Genomic DNA, 17,377 nt, shown 5'->3' on the forward strand with positions numbered 1-17,377 from the left:
ACGCAATGGAGCCATTTCTTCAAACCCAACAAAAATAAAAACTGCAAGGAATTTGAACGTTACATAGTAATGTTATCCAAATTATTACTCGCCTTTCCTACTCTAGTGTCGGGCTCTCTGTCCTTACAGTGACCCAGTGGTTAGCACTGCAGCCTTGCAGCGCTGGAGTCCTGGGTTCAAATCCAACCAAGGACAACATCTGCAAGGAGTTTGTATGTTCTCCCCGTGTTTGCGTGGTTTTCCTCTAGATTCTCTGGTTTCCTCCAGCATTCCAAAGATATACTGATAGGGAAATTAGATTGTGAGCCCCAAGGGCGACAGTGATGATGTTGTCTATAAAGCGCTGTGGAATTAATGGCGCTATAATTGAGCAAAATAAATAATCCTGCGTGCATTGGTTTTCCATGGTAACCTGACGTGCATATCTGAGGTCATTCTCTCAGGTCTTATAGGCTGGCTCAGGGAATGACACACCACCTGAGTATTCAAGTAGTTGGCATCCAAAGGTAGTTGACATTGACCTCCTGATAAACCCAGCTTTGTTACATCACTGGGTTCTAGGCCGTGACCTAGAGCGCAGTAGTCAAGGGGGGCACAAATACAGAAGAAATAACCGATATTTACAAATTTTTCAGCATTATTTTGAAAAAGGCCATATAAAAGCTGTTTTTTTAAATATACTGTATGTCCATATACAGTATTTTAAAAAAATTTGGCGGTATATTTTAGCTGCCCATCTCTACAGCTTGCACTTTCTTGCTCAGTCACAGGCAAAAAGCATTTGCTATTTCTCTCTCACACTCAACGTAAACCACGTGTTAAAGGAAAAATCCAGATTTGACGTTACAATAGTGATTCCAAGTGACTCATTGAGCTCATATCGCTTGACTTCTACATATCTAGCACCACTAATGATGCTCTAACATACCCTGAAAGTGGCGAAACCTCAAAATCAGAAGCTCGAGCAGAAGCTAGAAGTATACTCATCAAGCTGCGAAGATTTGAAACAGCGTTTAGTTTTGGGGAAAAGTGGTGCTCAGATTACACCGAGTGAGCAAGTAAGAGCAAAACATGGAAATTGATGTTTTGGAAGTTGCTACCAAATCACTAGTAAAGTTCTTGATAGAACTGCGAGAACAGTTTAATTGATGTGAGGGAAAAAAACTCAACATTTCTGAAAAGAAAGCATATGATTGTGATGAAAAGCGTTCGATTCTCAGGAAACTTCAATGCAATGAGACACGTGATGGTGAAGTTCGTTTAAGCCGGCGTGATAACTTCGAATCAATGCATTTCTATCCAACTTTTTAAGGAAGGAGAGGGGGCATAGAATTATGTGCTTTGGCCTGGGGCATAGAAATGTGTAAATCCGGCCCCTAGTTCTGCATATCAATCCACTATTAACTGTAGTGCCAACTGCTAGATCAATGGGCTCTTCACAAGTGAGTTTCCTGATATACACAGCTCTACTGTGCTGCTGGTCTTAGAGCTAAATCACAAGTGTGTATTCTTACATACCCAGCTCTGCTGTCCAAATGGGCTCTACTACATTGATACTTGTGAGTCTTCTGACATATCCAGCTTTGCTGTGCTGCTTGGCTCTGCTATGTCACCACAAGTGAGTCTCTTGACATGACCAGCTCTACTGTGCTCCTGGATTCTGCTACAACTCTGATCTACTCAGCTCTGCCACATTGACGAGACTACTCTACCGTGCCATCATCTGAACTCTGCTTCATCAGCCTTCTCATGCTGAGTCTTCAACCTCTACAGCCACTTTTCCTCCACTTTTCCAACTGATCAACCTCACCGCATCAGTGCCATCTGTCCGTGCTCTACTGCTTTTTATCCGGATCAAAGGCTCTGAGCATCCAATTCCCATGGTAAGGCATTACACAAGTCTGACACTGGCATAGTTTGGCAGCATCTGAGATTGATAGATCAGCTGTTAAACTGTGATTGGCACCTTCTGGAAGGGGTGAGAAAACTATGATGAAATTTCAGGTTGGATTGCAAACCGAGATTTCACATGCTGCGCTCCGGAATAAACAAATGTAAATATCTCTACAATGGAATAACACAGTGCAAAATAGAAACTAGCGGCAGAATCAGGGGAGCTCAGGGATTTCTACAAGGTATTTAACTAATTTTCTTTTTAGCAAGTGACAGGTCCTCTTTAAGCCAAAATGGCTGAATAATGTATTTATAGATTTCTCATAAAATAGAATCTAATGAACATGTTACACAGAAAAAAAAGTCAGTGAAATCTTTAAACTCGAGTTGTTTGAATCCGTAGCTTTCACAGCAACACCCACTTAAAAATAACTGAGTGCAACAACACCATATTTTCTCCTGCTAAATTCAATGCAGTCACTGCCAGGGTAAAACATGACGGTTCAGAATTGTTTCCTGTTTACTAACTTTCAAAGAAAAAGGTTTCTTAACAGGCTGGTACATATTTTACTTCAAGTGTATCAGCATGTTATAATTTACCCAGTGGACTTACTCAATTTCAATAGCTGTTGTGTCCCCTTCCCCATCCCAAAAAAAAGTGTTTGAAACAATCTGTGGCGTTTTATTTATAATCTAAAAATAATGAGGCAATAGTTGGCAACAATCCGGGATTTACAGTAAATCCTAAGAACATTGTCATTTTGTTGGAAAAACAATCCGACCCTTTGTATAGGCCCTATTTCTCCCAGAACAGGCCAGGGCAAAACAAGATTCAAAATGTGACAAAAATAATTGCACAAAATGTTCGAAACTGTATTTTTATGCTTGCATGATGCTGCACATGGTGATAACTTAACCCCTTTAAGGACTGAGCCATTTTTTAAAACTGACCAGTGTCACATTATGTGGTAATACTGTAACTCTGGAACGCTTCAACGGATCCCACTGACTCTAAGACTGTTTTTTCGCGACATATTGTACTTCATGATTGTGGTAAAATTTGTTCGATATGATTTGCATTGACTTGTGAAAATATCGGAAATTTGGCAAAAATTTTGAACATTTCACAATTTTCCAACTTTTAATTCTTATGCCCATAAACCAGAAATCTGTGTCACACCAAATAGTTAATAAATAACATTTCACACATGTCTACTTTACATCAGCACAGTTTTTGAAGCATGACTTTTTTTTCTTAGGAAGTTAGAAGGGTTAAAAGTTGATCAGCAATTTCTCGTTTTTACAATATTTACTAAACCATTTGTTTAGGGACCACCACACATTTGAAGATACTTTGAGGGGTCAATATGACAGAACATACTTAAAAGTGACACCATTCTAAAAACTGCACCCCTCAACGTGCTCAAAACCACATTCAAGAAGATGGTTAACCATTAAGGTACTTCACATGAATTAATGCAACATGGAAGGAATAAATGAACATTTTACTTTTTTCCACAAAACTTTTACTTTAGCACCTTTTTTTATTTTCACAAGGGTAACAGGAGACAATGAACCTCAAAATTTCTTGTGCAATTTCTCCTGAGTACTCTGATTACCCATATGTGGAGGAAAACTACTGTTTTTGTCCTTCTTTCTTTTTTTCTTTTACATAAAATGTATATTAACCAGTATAATAATTTTTTTTTATTATTTTGTAATTTTTTTTAAAGTATTTTTACAATTTTTTTTTCACTTTTTTCTCATTGATTGCAGGTATAATGCGTTGCAATGCACAAGTATTGTCATTATGATCACGGATCACCATGGTAGCGATTGGGCCCCCGAAATGACTTTGCGGGGGTATCAATCTGAAGGCACAGGGAGCCGCCTCCCTCTGCCTGCTTCCTAAATGTTTTCATTGCTCTCGATCGCAGCATTTAGGGGGCTAAACAGAAAACCGATTTTGTGACGCAACAGCGACCTCGCCAGCGATCTCGTTACGTGTGACACTTAGCAGCGACCAGGCCCCTGCTGCGATGTCGCTGATCGTGCTCGAATGTCCTGGGCCATTTTTTGATCGCTAGTGTCCTGCTGGCCAGCGCGCATCGCTGTGTTTGACACCGATGAGCGACCTCGGTAGCGACTCAGAAATCATGGACGCAGGCGGGAGTCGACAGAATCGCTGCTGTGTGACAAGCTCCCAGTGACTGCTGAGGTCGTTATATGGATCGCTGGATTGTTGCTGCGCCGTTGGGTAAATCTGGCTGTTTGGCAGCTTACTAGCGACCATGTAGCGACGTACCAGCGATCCTTACCAGGTCGTTTCATTGACGGGATCGCTGGAGCGTCGCTATGTGTAACGGTACCCTTAGTGCAGGAGCTCGGCCACTAGCAGCACTGAGCTCCTGCTGTGATCGGGCGGGAGGTGCTGATATTTCAGAACCTCCTGCATGATCATGATGTGATCAGTCAGACTGACTGACCGATCACAGTGGGGAGACCGATGACATGGGTCCCTCCTGTGCCGCTCAGCTGTCAGTGTCACGCTGTGATGTTTTAAATGCAAAACGGACATAGTACAGTACCTCATGATGCGGAAACTTACACCCACTCATGACGTGCTATGACCGTCATTGGTCATAAAGGGGATAAATAAATTTCCAGCATGAAAATATTGATGACCTATCCTTATAGGTCAACAATATTAGATAGGTGGGCATCCGACACCTGACACCCTCAATAATTACTTGTTACCAACTCTGGTGGCAGCCAGATATAAACACTGAACAAAGCTGAGTGGCAAAGCCCCTAGTGGCTGTTGCTGAGAACAGCAGATCAGCCACTACATAGTGAGTGGAGCTGTAAGTCTAACTTAGCATTACAAGGGTGTCCATTTATTCAAAAGGGAATCTGTGAATAGGATCAACCCTCCTGAGCCATATATATGTGAATGTAGGTAACAGAAAGATGGTTTAAGTAATACCTTGATATCCGCAATCTGATGTCTTATTCCAGAGAAACCCACATTTTTCTTAATATGTAAATGAGCTGTTAAGATCTATGGGCCGGACATAGATCTCCCTGAGAATCTGCCTCCAGAGATTATTGTAAATGAAAAGGAGGCGTTACCAGTGTGAGACATGTAATGACTGACAGTCTGCTCTCCTGATCTACATGTCTCACACTGGTCATGACACCTTTCGTTTAAAATAATCTTTGGAGGCAGACTCTCGGGTAGAACTGTGTCCGGCTCATAGATCTTACAAGCTCATTTGCGTTTAATGAAAGCGTGGATTTTTCTGGAATAAGACAAAGGATCACAGATATTAAGGTATCACTTGTAACATATGCTCTTGTCACATGTAATATATGGATACATATACACTGGTGTTTTGTTAGAGTGGGTCCACTCCGAAAGATGCCTGAAAGACTGTTCCTATTCATTTCTATTGTAAAACAACTTGCTGGTCATATGTTCAGTCTACAGAGCTTTTTTCTCTGTTTCAAATTTTTTTTAAAATGCCTGGTGGAAACAAGGAAAGTACATTCCACTACTTTGAAGCATCTTCAGAAGGAAAACGCTCAAAACTAGGCAAAGTCCAATAAACGGTTTGCAAAAATAAAAGTCAGAAAGCCACTCCCCCTGCAAAAACAATTGAAAAACTCTTAATAACCGCTTCAGAAAATAGAAAAACTCCTATAAAAGCTTCCCAAGGGAGAGTATTTCCTTAAGCAATTTCTGCTTTAAAACTTATTATTTTGACCTCCTCAAAAAAATCCTCTGGGTGCACATACCCTTACATTTCCCCTGTAGTGGCAACTGCAAGGAAGATATTTTGCTGTGACTCTTGGGAGCCAGTCTTCCAAGAATGAAATGACTGCAATATTAAAGGGAATTTATCACCAGGTTTTTGCTATCTAATCTGAAAGCAGCATAATGTAGGGCCAGAGAACCTAATTCCTGTGATGTGTCACTTACTGGGCTGCTTTCTGTAGTTTTGAATAATCTCTCGTTTAATCAGCAGGAGAATATGACTAGATGACTTGTAAAACCTGCTTCCATATAGTCCTCCATATTCATGAGCTATGTATAACCCCACACCCACCACTGATTGGCAGCTTCCTACCTATGCACAGTGTACACAGAAAGCTGCCAATCAGTGGTATGGGCTGGGTTATACAGAGCTCAGCATTCCGAGAACTGGTAGAACTGCAGCAGATCAAATTGTAATTTTATCAAAACTGCTGCAAGCAGCCCAGTAAGTGATACATCGCTAGAATCAGGGTCTCTGCCCCTACATCAGTTGAGGTAGCAAAAACCTGCTGACTGATTCCCTTTAAATTTGCCATGGACTCAGCAGCTGAAATCTAGTGCATACCAGTAGCTGTCACAGAGAAAACATAGTATTTACTGGAAACCATTGAAATCAATGAGTGACTCTTTTAATACGTTGCCACACCTTTTCCACCAGAACACTGCTTCTAGAGGATCCTCACAGCGGCTAAAAAGAAAGCATTTCTCAGGCAATATCACCAAAATCAGAAAAAATTTGAGAGGCGATCTGAACGTCCAATGTAAACCTACTCAGGAAAACCCACACAAGCTCTAATTGGTAGCTTTCAGATTTAGAGGCTTTTGGGTGGAAAAGCCTATACATAGGCCAGACTTTTCGACTCTACCCTTTAGATAGTGCAATGGAAATCTTTAATGTGGTGTTTGAAGAGTTATTCCCATCCCAGACAGAAATGGCATATTACTAGGATCTAGGAAATGTCATCTATTTCTGATCCGTGGGTGCCCTATGGTTAACAAGCGACCGGTGCTGCAGTCCATTCAATCTCCGGATCGTGGGTATATCCGCAGCCAGACTCCACGGATCAGAAAAAGATGGAATACCGGAGTAAGTTTTTGTGATAGATCAAGGGTTGTTGATCATAAAATATGTGAAAATAAGGATGACTTGCTGTCCATACGTATCCAGTTAGGCATTGCTGATAGATCCGCTGTAAAGTAAAAACTAATATATAATGCAAGCGATCTCTGATTTCTTTAGATATAGCAGTTAATAACACAAAAAAAGGATGTTTCCAAACACCAAGTAACATCTAAGTGTTTCAGCACTTTGATTTAAGGATGAAAGCCTTGTAGTATATTTCATCGTCAAGAACAATGACTTCCAGATACTAATCTGTGAGCTGGAAATGCTGGATCTATAGCTGCCATACTAACAACACATGTGCTCCTCTATTTTATACTTCTAGTTTATGATTTAAGAACACAACAGGGATGTTAAAAGGATTGTCCGGCTCTTGAAAAACAAAAAAGAACAGTAAATGTTCTAAGGTTCTTACCTGATTAATCCCTCACCCATAAGATGTGTCTGCACTGGATAGTACTGCCAGAATCGCCACTAAATGATAGGTTGCAGAGAACCGCTGGAGCTCCGGTACTGGAGTCTGGAGAGAGGAGCAGTGAAAGTTTTTTCGTAGTTTATAAGATTAACAGTTCTTTTTTCATAACCCAGACATCCCCTTTTAATGCATGTTTAAAGTTCTAGACAATGAAATCTAGCTTCATTCATTCGGAAATGTCATAATGAATAGTATAATAAATAATGAAAGCAAACGTCATAGTCCCATAACATTCCATGAGCCGTATTTTGTAGACAGGACATACTTAAAGAGGTTCTCCCATCAAAATTATTTAACAGATAAAACCAAGCCTTGAAAGTGCATGTAAAGGAGACGGGAAATGCACTGAGGGTGTGTCAATGCGCATTGAATTTATTGACACCCCCCAAAGGCACTTGAAGACAAATTTGCATGTGGCTTCATTACTTTATTACTCATTGACAAACTGTGCTACTACAAGATGGGTATAATTTTTAATATTGGACTAGGACAGGTACGGACTGGAGCTGAAATTCAGCCCTGGCATTTGAAACCACACAGGCCCATGCTGTCCCCATTCCCAAGCAACAGATGGGATATATTACTAATATTACCCTGGATGGAGGAAAGCAAGATTTACTACAAGACCAATATTCCTAATGATACCCATGGCCTGCTGGGGTGACGGAGTCAGCGGCTTTTTGTTCCGTCACATCTCTTAACAGTATGGGTGTCTTGAGGACACCGATTCTGTTAACAACAAAGCAGACAAGGTGGCCCATGACCAGACAGGTCCTTCTGGCATTTGCCAGAATTGCCAGATGACCAGTCTGGCCCTGGACTATAACCGATACAGCCAGGCTAGTAAATGACAATACTAATGACAATCCGATTAATAAGTGTGGGATATGGCAGGTGCACCGTAATTCTTGCTAAGTTTATACCAGATGTTAGGCTCACTAGGTGAGGTGGATCCTCTGAGTCCCAAGTGCCGGTGGGCACACGTACCCCAGGCGTTGTAGCAGCAAGGTGGAAGGCACGTGGGCAGCAAGGACTTGTCACACTCAGGGCTCTAGCGAATGCCAGGATGGATGAAGTGGAACCCAGCAGCGATGACAGCAAGTAAAGGACAGTATGCACAGAAGTGGAGCACACCACACATAGATGTCTAGAGATACAATCCCAAGACACAGGTGTGTGTGTCAATGGGCCTTAAAAAAGTTTAGGGAGATGATATCATTGATCCACGCCATGCAACCTGCAAAACCCGACGTGGAGCACAACATAAGGCAACAAACCAAGGAGAAGGGAGCGGAGCCAGAGATACCTGAATTCTAGCATAAATTAATTAGTCAATGAGTTCCAATGTCTCTCTGCAAAATTATACTTTTCAAAGTATTTATACTCTTTTTGTGCCAGATAAAAAAAACACTTGATATTCTCTCATCAAGTAAAGTAAAAAATTCTTACTGATCCAGCAATGTATTTATAGGCGGTGGTTTTATAGCTTTATAAATAGCACAGTCGGTGGTGGAAGTTATCCAGTTTGCATTGAGGCTCCAAAACTTCTTCTGACTTCTTGTGACAGATATAAACCAACATTTGTAACTATATAGAACAATCTATCTCTGGAATGGATCTTTTCCTTAATTTTTCTTTGCTTTTTTATGAAAACATAAGATGCAGTAATGTACAGAGATCCTCACTCATCACTCACATTAGTCTTTATGCACAATGGGGTTCAATATCTCATTACCCTACCCTACTATGGCTAATTCCTGGGATATTCACACAATACCACCATGCAGATGTTTCTTCAGGTTGGAATTGAAACCGGTGTTACAAGGCAAAAATGGCAAGCACTGAACCATTATGCAAACCTCCAATGTTGCCCCCTATGACATGTACCACACCATGTAAAAGGGTAGATTGTTCTGATGTGTGGTATCACGAAACCACATGTCCTTTACTTGTTGCTAGATCAATGTAAAATATAGCAACTAGAGTGCCCGCCCCATTCAATGAGCGTTTCGCACAATGTGCTTCGTCAGTGGATATTCTTATTCCCTATCTGTGATCATTATTATATATATGCACTTGTCTATACCATTCTTCAGCTACTGTCCATTTTTTCATGGTTTTCATTTATAGTTTATTTATGCATGGTGTGTAAAGTGGCTATTATCGTTTTTGCTACTGATACTGAGCATCATTTACTATTAATGAATTAATTCCATGTACTTATAACTCCTTACCATATTTATTACTGTATGTGCAATTTGTACACTGTATCTTCTTGCAACACTACCTTTATATGCCTCCAGCAATACATGCATATCTATAGGGTGTCCGTGTCGAGTTGATCCACCTATTTTTCTTCATTGTGTGGATTTATTTTAATCTCTTTTATTACACGTCTTTTTATTCATATACTATTTCAATAAATATTGCGATTTTTAATCCGGTCGTTTTCCATGCCTTATTCATAGTTGCGGTACATGTCTATTGCATGAGATCATATCTATATGGTTTTTGGACTACATTGATGCCAAAATACAGTAATAACTGTGAATGCAAAAGTATCAAGTCCTCTAGAAGGTGGACTGCGAAACCATATAATGCAGAATGCCTTTTTAAATGTTATACACCTATCACAGACGCCTACTCTCCTTATCCATAAATTTCTATACAACGTTAATATGAATTAAATTAACCAATTTAAAAGAAAAATACGATATTTACGATCATCAAGTAGAGGAAATATTTAGCGAGTAAAGTATTATTACATGAAATCTCTGATGCTTCTCATTTGTTTGGAGGTAATCTCCTGCCTCTATTTTTGCTCATTGTAATTTGCCATGCGTATCCTCTGGGTGATAGTTAAGGAAACAGATGCTAGGAATTGCTGTCCCTAGTTCCTGGGAGGAGATGTGACTCACACATCAGGTTCTCCTTTGTACTTCCACATGCAAAGGGGTGGTGGAATAATCCGGGACTGCTGCCTGGTTTCCAATCTCTCACTGCTTATTTCCTCTCAGCCTGTTTTGAAGTACCCACCATATAGCGTTCCAATGCCCTTACATTTCCTTTACTACCCAATTTACTGGATATTTTCTTTACAATAGAAATGCTATGCGGGAAAGCAAAAAAGTGCACATTTTCAGATAAATTTTATGCCACAATTGTACATTTACTTCCAACTCTTTTTCTTATATAGGAAGGTCAGACTCAATTCCATAAAATTTGAAAAATGCTTCTATAGCAATTTCCCAACATGTGTCTGTTAGCTGAATCATACTCTCTTTAGGCCCCCTTCACACATCCGTATTTTTGTGTCCGCATATGGTCCATTTTTTAAGGGTCGCAAATACGGACACACGCACACCCATTGTATTCAAGGATGGTGCCCACATGTCAGGTCTTTCACGCGGACTGTATGTCCGTGTGAAAAACCCGCCAACATGTCAGGGTTTTTTGCACACGTGCACACTGATGACACAGGGATGACAACCGTATGTCATCAGCATGACACATTCCGAGGCCTGGGAACAAGCGGTACTGTGTGTGCTGTTCCCAGATTCCGGCAGCTGAAGGCAGCTCTCATCTCTATTTCCTGGTTGCGGTGAGATCAGCGTGACCAGGCGACAATGATAAATGCTGCCTTCACCCACCGGCGCCTGGTATTAGTGCAAACTGTACTGCTTGTACCCAGGCGCCGGTAAGTGTCACATGGACACACGAGCGGCAAACGAATACATGGATGTCACATACGTACATATGGATGGCACACAGACCTCGGATGTCACCAGTATTGATTTTTCCTGTACAGGAATCACCAGGACGTGTGAAGGAGGTCTTAAAGATAGGAGCAGTTCAGCTAAAAGAGAAAATTATTATTGCTTATATTCGCACAGTGATTTGCAACCTGTTCATGGCACCAAAGATAGCACCCGGAGGGAATTAAAGGGTATCGGCGATATGTTCTAGATCGGTGGGGGTCTGATCCTTGAGACCCCCCCACCATGACTCAAAATGGGATTGTTTGAATGGAGTGATGGATAAAAATACACACTTTACCTTAATTTAAAGTCTATAGGAGTAGTAGAGACAGTCAAGTACGGATCCTTTGAGATGTACCATTTTGATGATCAAAGTTAATGAAAGTTTTAATATTCCTATTGTCCGCTATTCTCAATTACGCCGATACGCTAACATTTGTAAAAGGACTGAGTCATATCATAGTTGTATATTAGGCAATTGCTATAAATAAAGTTTTCTACAATATAATCTAAGATATAATTGTGGAAAGAAATTTCACTTTCAGCAACCTCCCAACTTACTGTCTCCTTCCCCTATAGACTGTAAGCCCGCAGGGCCGGGTCCTCTCCTCTTTGTACCAGTCTATCACTGTTACTTTGTTTTGGATGTAACCCCTTTTTCACATGGGCAGCATCATGGAATCAATGGTGTTCTAAAATGAACTATAATTATAGTAATAAACAAAATAGCAAAAATATAACAAAATCTGCACATAAATAAGATAAAGTCCCAGAGTTTAATTAGGGGTGAGAAAGTCCAGGGAGTGCAGGGAAAGGACTCCACGCGTTGCACTGCTTCTTGTACAACTTTGTCAGGAGGTCACATATAGTTCTTGCAAGCGGCAGAAAACATACTAACATGTTTCAAATTTGTCTAGTGCCTTACAAGCAATATCTGGCTGCAATGTCTGAAAAAACATTGGGCAAAAATGCGCCATTTTTGCAAAAAGAAAAGAAAAAACAAAAGCTTGTGAAACCACCCCAAAGTTCCTAAAACTAATTTTATAACATTAAAATTGCTTGAACTGAGATCTGATAGCTCCAAACCAGACTACTATGCATTGCTAATTGATACCTGCATATCCATATAGTAAAGGCTATCGATAGATAGATAAATAAGAAATTGTCAGAAATTACAATACCCAGATATAATGCTTAACAGAAATACATCGTTACTAGGATATATATTAGTGTAATGGCGGTAGTACTAATAAATCTGTGTTGGAGAAAATACCTTGGTTATACTTTGGATGCTGCTGTAGTTATTATCTTTGTGCTATGACATCACTGTGAGCATTATCTTGTAACTCTATGGGGCAGTGTTTATCATCTGTGCAGTGTGACATCATTGTGTGCATTGCTGTGTTATTTCTGTGGTGCGACATCACTGTGTGCAATATTCCTTTTTCACTTCACAGTGGATATTTTCCCTGTACTATGACATAAGTTTTCTTGCATTCCTTTCATTTGGTTCTTCCCCCTGTGCTATGATATCATTGTGTTTATTATCTCCGTGCAGAGACATCACAGTTTGCTCTTTCTGAATTTTCTTCTTTTTGCATATAATTGTGTACAATATCCATTATTTCTAAGCAATGACATTACTGTGTTCTTTTTTACAGTCATGTGGTTTGTTGGGTTGCATTGACACTTTGGAATTGATTCCTGTGGTTGCTGAAAGCACCGCTCCATCGTTTTTTTTTTATTTTACAGCCGGAGTGGTGCTTTCAATCTAATATCCCTCGCCCTACTCTTATACTTACTTATCCGCCACCATCTTCACCTTCTATCGCCACTGCTCCTGCCGGTCTCCGCAGTCTGTCACCCCCTGGATCGCCCCAGTGTTTCATGGAGCGAGTTGGAGGTCACAACTCTGTACAAATCTATGAGAGCCTCACTTTTAGATTTGCATTGAGAGCTTGTGACGTAACTCCTGACTTACTGCCCGTCCGAAGTTGGCACAGTGGGACCGGAGCAGCACCGAAAAAAGATGAAGATGCCAAAGGGTGAGTATAAGACCGGGGCAGGGCCCTTACATTAGAAGCGCCACTTCAGCCCTAAAAAAAACCCCAGCTGGAGTGGTGCTTAAATAGTTTCTCTTCCATGTTAGAAATGACCAGTATCATAAAGCCCAGATTTTGCATCGAGAACCAAGAACTTCAACTTACTCCTCTATTAGAGTTTAGTAAAAAGTTTCCTGCAGCCCTGGTCTGACATCCAGTCCACTCCTCTGTGGCAGCTAGAGCATGGGAGTCTTCAATCCTGGGTGCCTTGGGCATTTACTAGCCTAGAGGTGCCTAGGGTGCTGACTGCAGAAATGACAATTTCCCTGGCCAAGTCCAGCTGCAATGCAGGATCGAACTTCGCATCAAGGCACCGTAAATCTTTTTGTTCTCCACCGTGTGTCTGCACACTTTCTAGGTGTGGAAATTAGGCCGGGGTCACACTTGCGAGTGCAATGCGAGAAACTCGCGCGAGTCTCTCGCATCAATACCCGGCACTGCCGCCGGCGGTACAGACCGGAGCGTTCAGCTGCATAGAAAGACATGTAGCTGCACTCTCCGGTCCCGAGTGCCAGCGGCAGTGCCGGATATTGATGCGCGAGTTTCTCGCATTGCACTCGCAAGTGTGACCCCGGCCTTCGATTGAGACTCAATGGAAACAATAGACTTACAACACCATGGAATATGTTGATGCTATATAAGCAGCATAAAATAATACTAAAGTAATAAATAATAAAAAGTGTCCATGCAAATAATACGGCAGATCAGCTGCATTGCAATAGAGAATACCTATGGTTACACTGTATTTATGTGCGGTACTTTTAAAGGTCACAGGTACATAGGTCCATTATTTATCTAAATGGCTTCGTGTTGGAGAATGATCTTCGATGTGTCTGGCCTAAAGTGTAATATGTTAAGGTAATAGTAGATTTCTATTCATTTGGGATTAACGTTATAATCAAAGTACAGACATAAACATCCTCCTCTGCAGCAGCAGTGACCTCTACAATAAAAAGGCATCCCAACAATAACATTATTATTTCCCAACAGCTGCTTTCAGGATGTGTTCTGATGAAAAGTCGGGATCCTTGCATAAAATGGTTAAACAGCAGACAGTGACAGGCGGTGCAGGAAGTGGCGGAGGATGTGGAGCTAACAGCAGTTCAACAGCGACACCTAGAGGCCAAAGGAAAGCTCACAACATGACTGTTGTATGCTATGTAAAGCAGGAGGTGGGGAAAGTGCACCAACATCCTCACTGATTAGAATGGTGAAGGAAGCAGGACATGTGCTTTATATATTACACCGACTATTGAGGCCGAGCGTGACTGCGAGATATATTATATCTGACGTTTGTTGGAGTGACGTTGCCGTAGTTTTTGATACAAGATGGCCAAGAATGGGAAATGATGCCAGTAAGGCTGGTGTCCCACGAGCATAGATTCTCTCATCCGAGAGAATAGAGTTGATTATGCCAATCACACTCTGATCAGAGTTTCATCAGATTGTCAGCATAGTGTGCTCCGATTTTCTCCATCTTCTCCATTGTGTCAGTCTAGACTGCAGTTAGATGTCATCCAAGGGTAGTCCAATATTTTCCACGCACTCATTGATTTTCATAGCCAAGTGTAATTCGAATATTGGATGAAACTCGAACATGCTGTGATGTTTCTTTTTCTATGTTGGAGGAAAAACTCGGAAATGTGCACGGCAACATAGAATAACATGGGGACAAGTGTTATCGGTCAAAACCACGGACAGCAATCTTCTGGTTATTACAGTCATCTGCACAAGCCCTAATAATAAGTAATGCTAGTTTGATAGTATATGCTCATTATATGACCCAGTGTATCACTTTCACATACTCCATGACAGATTGAAGGGAAATCCCATTGTGTGGAACATCGTGGCTTTACTTTGCTACTGTTAGGAATACCGGCGATGGACGCAATCGTTCTTATCTGGTTTCCTGACTTCCCTGCCGGAAGCTATGGCACACTTGGATGGTGCAACTACACATGGTGGTTTCTTGTGTGTGGAAGAGGTAGTCATGTGGGAATGCAGGACGCCACGCTTCCCACTTGCTTTGCGGCTCGGGAGACACTGCCTTGCCTGGTGTAATCCAATGGTGGGAATGGGTGCACCCTGCTGTTCAGGTAAGCAGAGAGTGACTTTCTGGATATGACCGGGAGGAATCCATCACCTGATTTTTATCTTTAGCATTGGGCTGGCTATTTAAGGCCTGCCCTATCCAGTCCAGTGCTGTTTATTCAGTTCCCTTCCGTAGTGGGGGGGTGAGTGCTTTCTGGTGAAAGTCCAGGTTGCTTCTCAGCAGTTGCTGACGGTCCTTTCCAGTTCTTCTTCCGTAGCTTTTGTTTTTGGGTTACCTTTTGGTTTTCGTTTTGGTTTAATGCTGCTAGCTCAGGGTTTACCCTGATTTCTTGACTCTAACATTGTCCGTGTCACCAGAAGCCAGCTACCCTGCAACGGCAGGCTAGGAAGGCCTCCTCGTTATTGGGAGTGGGTGAAGACTATCCCAACACTTAGGACTTTCTTAGCATTTACCGGTCCAGTGCGAGTCACTTAATTCCTCGGCATAACAGCTACAATGTTTTTGATCTCATTCTAGAAATATATTTCTGCTTGTAAATACCTAAATCAGATGCACCAACATTATATAAATTAAAGTGGTGCGCTAGTTCTTATTAGGATAGGCCGCCAGTATTAGATTGGTGGAGGTTGGACAATCAGTGCTGCCACCGATGAGGGAACCTGTCAGCTGATTCATGCTGCCAAAAAAGTATGAATCGCATCCCAGCTGCCAATCAAGGATATTATTGTCTGAAAGGCTAGGGTGTTTCAGAGAGAATAAACTTTAGACATCCGGCCGGGGACCATAACTGGAGTCTGGCTCTGCCCCTGGCTAGCTCTTCCCAGCACCGATCCAATTGATTGACAGGTCGCTCCCTATGTACACACAATGAAGAGACCTGTCAATCACCTGCTGTAGCTGTGGGAAGAGCCGGCCAGAGGTTGTGCTGGAATAGTTTCACCTATGGCTACGGTACCAGGATTGCCAAAGTATAGTAACTCTCAGGTGCCAGAAAATATACCTGACTGCGATGTTGCAACCAGTCTGCGGTTCATGCTGTGTGGGGTTGGGGCAGCACGAATCATCTAACAGATAAGATCCATTTTTAAAGACTGTTAAACCCTTTTAAAGTTTTATTTGCATAAAAAAAAACAATGGCACACTGCTACGACATGCCTTCATAGAGGTGCTTTCGGCCACCAGCTGCAAGAACAACTACAGCACGGCACCAGTCACTTAAATAAAGCTGTGCTGCAGTTCCCTTCTCAGTGGTTGGCCTGGGCGCTGCTACGTAGAGAAAGATAGCACCAAAGCAACAATGTAGCCCTTTCTTTCTCAGTATCAGAGGGCATACTGGCCCTCACCCTCCCCACCGATCAGAGAGTGGTGGTATAGGACTAATACTTTAAAGGGGTTGTCTGGTTTGAGGATCCTCATCTCCTGCATTACACCCCACTGACAGTGGTTCAGCTCTCCTACATACAAAATATTACTGTTATGCTATATAAAATGCCAGTGCTTACATACAGTATACAGTTGTGGCCAAAAGTATTGACACCCCTGAAATTTTGTCAGATAATATTCAGTTTCTTCCTGAAAATGATTGCAAACACAAATTCTTTGGTATTATTATCTTCATTTAATTTGTCTTAAATGAAAAAACACAAAAGAGAATGAATCAAAAAGCAAAACATTGATCATTTCACACAAAACTCCAAAAATGGGCCAGACAAAAGTATTGGCACCCTCAGCCTAATACTTGGTTGCACAACCTTTAGCCAAAATAACTGCGACCAACCGCTTCCGGTAACCATCAATGAGTTTCTTACAATGCTCTGCTGGAATTTTAGACCATTCTTCTTTGGCAAACTGCTCCAGGTCCCTGATATTAGAAGGGTGCCTTCTCCAAACTGCCATTTTTAGATCTCTCCACAGGTGTTCTATGGGATTCAGGTCTGGACTCATTGCTGGCCACCTTAGAAGTCTCCAGTGCTTTCTCTCAAACCATTTTCTAGTGCTTTTTGAAGTGTGTTTTGGGTCATTGTCCTGCTGGAAGACCCATGACCTCTGAGGGAGACCCAGCTCTCTCACACTGGGCCCTACATTATGCTGCAAAATTTGTTGGTAGTCTTTAGACTTCATAATGCCATGCACACGGTCAAGCAGTCCAGTGCCAG

The 17,377-nt window shown here is 41.6% G+C and overlaps 1 long non-coding RNA gene across 1 annotated transcript in view; it reads right to left on the reverse strand.

Moving 5' to 3' along the window:
* LOC141091874 (uncharacterized) overlaps positions 1–17,377 on the reverse strand; it is a 92,413-nt gene that overhangs the window by 29,487 nt on the left and 45,549 nt on the right. The window contains exon 2 of the long non-coding RNA XR_012232602.1: positions 7,249–7,353. This is a non-coding gene — a long non-coding RNA (uncharacterized lncRNA). The remainder of the gene's footprint in view (positions 1–7,248; positions 7,354–17,377) is intronic.

Source organism: Dendrobates tinctorius, unplaced genomic scaffold (assembly GCF_039654945.1).
Source record: "Dendrobates tinctorius isolate UK_male_01 unplaced genomic scaffold, ASM3965494v1 ptg000056l, whole genome shotgun sequence".
Taxonomy (NCBI): domain Eukaryota; kingdom Metazoa; phylum Chordata; class Amphibia; order Anura; family Dendrobatidae; genus Dendrobates; species Dendrobates tinctorius.